We start from the raw sequence: 4,628 nt of genomic DNA on the forward strand, positions 1-4,628 counted from the left end.
GAAGGGAAGGGAAGGGAAGGGAAGGGAAGGGAAGGGAAGGGAAGGGAAGGGAAGGGAAGGGAAGGGAAGGGAAGGGAAGGGAAGGGAAGGGAAGGGAAGGGAAGGGAAGGGAAGGGAAGGGAAGGGAAGCAGTCATGTGAACAAATGAACAACCATACAAACATCAACAACAACAAAACTACAAGATGGGAATGTAAAAAAGAATTGTCCATGGTAAAGGCAGTAGAACATATAGAGGTGCTCATACAGACTTTTTTTTTTTTTTTTTTACTTTGTTTTGCTTTAAAAAAAATATTAAAGCAATAAAGCAAAAATAAACTTTATGAACCCACAGAAATGTAAATCTTCAAGCCTTTGGTTGAAAACAATAATATTCTGGCCTCAATAAATAAATAAATAAATAAATAATAAAATAAAATTAATCTGAAGCCCAATATACTCATTGTTGCTCATGGAAGTTATAATTCAGAAACATTTATTTTACATCCTTCTATTACAGTCTGATTCTTTGGCTGACTCATATTTACCATTATACTTAGTGACTAAAAATCCTTTTGTCCCCAAAACTTCCTTCAGACAACAGTGTCTTCCAAAAAAAAAAAAAAAAAAAAAAATTATATAGGACAGAAAAATATGTTCTGTTTGGTTCTACATTTCATTGATTTTAGGATTAAGAATGAAGAAGAAACGTGTAATATTGTTTTATCTCTTTTCTGCTGATTACTCTCAGTCTAACATTTTATAGCAATTTGTAGGTAGGTTTAGATGACAAGGAATTTTCCAGACCTTGGGGACCCACCATGGCCCACCAGCCTCAGCATTAGTGTGATCTCTGTTTTGCCATCTTGGTTCCTTAGTTATCCAGACCTGAGGAAAAACAAAGGAAAGATGGTGCAGGAGAAGACGTTACACTTTAAGCCTTCTGCAATATATTGTAAAGATGCAACCAAGAGTATGTGAAGGATAACACTTGTAACATATACCTGCTATGAACAAGATGCAGACAGTAATATCAGCACATTATATTTATGCTCATGAATGCAGTTTCAATTCAGTTCTCACCCAGCATCCCTGGTAAATTTTAACCAAAGTGCTTCCAGAAGTGTGCTGCACAGGAAAGGTCTCTATTCCCATCTCTAGTACACAGAATACCACCCTGAGTCCCACAGATATTTTCACAGTGAACTGATCCAGATGAAAAAGAACCCAGGAAAACTTCTTGTTTATATATATGTATGTATATATATATATATATATATATATATGTATCTATCTATCTATCTATATATATATTTATATATGACAATTATTTTTTGATTTATTTCAGTAAAAACAAAACTAATATTTTACAAACCCACATGTACAGTCTACTATGTGCAGTCTTAATTTTTTTTTTTTTTTTTTTTAAGACTCATTTTGTAGAAAATATGAGAAATCTGATATTCTCTTGCAGTATGGGGAAACTGTTTTCTACCTAATCTGAGAAAATAGTAAAATAAAATACAATTTTTTCAATCAGTATTTAAGATACAAGATGATGAATATCTGCATGAGTGTTTTCAGTGCTTGTGGGGGAGAAAATCCCACTAAAAAGAACCAAAGCACAGGTCAAATTCTTTATAACGAAGAGGATGGCGCTGCTTAAAGCAACTGAGAAAAGAGGAAGATTTTTTATAAAGGTCTAAAGACCAAGTTAAAAAGATCTTTGCTCATAAGCAAGAGAGATACCAGTGGGAGAGTAGTGAGTGAGGAAAGAATTCAGGACAAATCTCTCAAAGCAGCTACAGAAAGAGCTCTTGCAAATATAACAAATAAATAAATAAATAAATAAAAATGCTAAACAAAACACAGAAAATATTTTGAAAAGCTGAAAAGACAAAGAAGATGCCACCGAAGTTGCCTAGAAGTCAAGAGCTGCCAAGTCAAGGCTGGCTTTAAAAAATGAAAAAGTCAGGAAATGTCGTTCTTCCTAAACATCTACTGAGGCCCAGGGGCACAACAAAAGAAACTCACTACAGCTGCATGGCAATTGGTAAATTCTTGTTCTCATGCTATGAGTCAAACTCCTTTCTCTCTACTTCCCTAATTCATATATCTGCACATGGAGGTAATCCAGACACTGAAGAGACTTTCATGCTACAATATTAGTTAAGAGGCAGCATTCAGCTCTTAATGGGAAGATGAATATATTTTTAAAAAGCTCAAAATCCAAAGTAAAATATGAGGAAACTAGAGGCTGAGATGAGAAGGTAATAGACAGAGAGAGAAAGAAATGAGGCCAGTTTTCTAAAACTTGGGAGTTTAGTAATTATCCCTAGAGCTACAGCTTGAAAGCAGACAACAAAGATGAATATCATGCCATCTGAAATCAATACAATCCTATCGTTTTGAGTAAATAATGTTTTGAGGTTCCACAAAGCAGAAATTCAACTGAAAAACATTCATGACTAATTTTTGCAACAGAAATAATGACGTGTGATTTGTGTTGAGGGAGAAGGATGTGTGTGTGCATGAAATGCTTATCTTTTTATCTAACTGACATCAAATAGAGTTCTGACTGATCTCCAGAAACCAGATAAGAATATCTATGGGTTTTCTGAGCTAGTTTAACAGGGCACTGAAGAAATATGTGAGAAAGCAAGATAAGATGTCACCTTGCACAGCTGGTGACAGAAAGAACTCTCTCTGTTCACTTACCTGCATGTCTTTCTGCTCCAGCTCTCACCACACTTCTGGAATAAGAAGTAGCACTTTTCAAAACATTGTGGCTTATTATTTGCTGCTGAAATCCCTCCTAGTGGTTCAGGTATGCCAGGATTTAATTTCTTCTCAGAAAGAGTAGTCAGGCATTGGAACAGATTGCCCAGGGAGGTGGGGGAGTCACTGTTTCCGGGGGTTTTTGAGGTAAGGCTCGACATGGTGCTTAGGGACATGGTTTAGTGGGTGATAGGGTGATAGGGAGATGGTTGGACCAGAAGATCTTGGAAGTCTTTTCCATCCTTAATGATTCTATGTTTCTGTGATTCTATGATTTAAGACAACCCAAACTTTCAGCAGGTGCTGTGTTGTGCTGTGGATGGGAAAGCTGGGAGCAGCTGTCAGAAACAGCTGCAAGTTTGTGATGCTACTCAGGGATCCCCCTCTTCAGGAGAAGTTCCCCAGGGACTGAATTCAATGGTTTTGCAAGTGCTTTGTGTCTCTATATTGTCTTTCTTGTGTTTTCATGCGTACCTGTTTCCAGGAGTAAGTCTTCCTTAAAAAGGGGGAGGAATTTGGTATTCTTATTCATTCATTATCTTTGTTTTACCCCTGCTAATTACTCCTTTGGTACTAAACTGAGCAGAACATTAAACCACTCCTCCTTACAGGAGACAGTATTCAAAAGAGTTAACCTGACAGAAAGATATTCTGGAGGTCTATTCTCTTATGGGGAACACCTTCTTTACTTCTTTGAATGAAGGCAAATACAGAAAAGTACCAATGTGAATGCTTTCTGAATTTCAGTTTTGATTTGTTATGTTTGAAGATATTGGGACAGGTTAATTCAGGTCTTAAATTCACCTGTTAAAAAAAAAAAAAAAAAAAAAAAAAACCTTTTCAGAGCTTGACATTATTCCCAATCTCGTTTTCTTGTCTTTAAAGGCAACAAAACTGATGCAGTATTTATAAAAGCCTGTGAAAACAGGGAAAAAATATGCAAGCAAATACATTGTTTACATGCAGAATGGGTGTTGGATAGAGAACTTCAGAATTTCTATTCTGCTGATCCTGTTTCTTCTCTTATTTGTCTTTTCTTCATAAGCTCACCAGAGTGACACTAAATATATGTTTAAATGTGCTCACAGCCTCCAAGCATTACCCTACACCTAATAATCCCAAAGTAAATATGTTGCATGATTGGTACAAAGCAAGAAAGATAGCCTGCCTTCATTTAAGGTAATAAAATGAGCTCATGCAGATTTAAGAGAATACAAAATTTTACTGCAGATGTTCACAGTTATTTCAGTTATAGTAATGTTATTAGTAGCAGGTGTAACACTCATATATTAAAATCTCTTCTTTAATAAGAAAACGTTCACATGATTGGCATCAGAGAGCAAGAGCAAAATAAAGACAATAAAAATGGTTATAGACATAAAAGCCTCTCGTATAGCACTTTTATCAATAGTTCTCAGTTTCCTGCAAAAGAACTGATGATCATTATGTCTGCTTTGCACATGAGAAGTCTGGGATTAGTTTCACTGGATTACCCAGCCAACTCCACTCTTTAAAACAAAGAACATTACCACAATAAACAGCAAAGCTTACTCTTGTTTTTCAGACCATAACATCTTTTGACTTGCTTAGGATGCCAGCAGGCTAACATTAAAACTCTTGCCTGTCCAGACCAATGTTTTATTTTCAATAGAAAATAAACCAATAAAATAATAAACCAAATTCATTGTGGTCTCTACTGCCTTGAAGGAATCAGAGGCAGTACTTACTGTTTATAGTGTAACTTAGTAGAGCACAGTGCCAAACGGTCACAGACATTTTCCCGTTGCACATCAGAAATGAGATAACATCCAAAGCAGATGAAACGAAAAGAAGTGTTATCTTTTTTTTTTTTTTTTTTTTTTTTTTTTTTT

At 35.6% G+C, this 4,628-nt stretch overlaps 1 long non-coding RNA gene across 1 annotated transcript in view; it reads left to right on the forward strand.

Moving 5' to 3' along the window:
* Positions 1 to 746: 746 nt before the first annotated feature.
* Positions 747 to 4,628, forward strand: part of LOC118155680 — a 10,822-nt gene continuing 6,940 nt past the window's right edge. Inside the window, exons 1-2 of the long non-coding RNA XR_004745960.1 lie at positions 747 to 759; positions 3,471 to 3,474. This is a non-coding gene — a long non-coding RNA (uncharacterized LOC118155680). The remainder of the gene's footprint in view (positions 760 to 3,470; positions 3,475 to 4,628) is intronic.

This window comes from Oxyura jamaicensis, chromosome Z (assembly GCF_011077185.1).
Source record: "Oxyura jamaicensis isolate SHBP4307 breed ruddy duck chromosome Z, BPBGC_Ojam_1.0, whole genome shotgun sequence".
Taxonomy (NCBI): Eukaryota; Metazoa; Chordata; class Aves; order Anseriformes; family Anatidae; genus Oxyura; species Oxyura jamaicensis.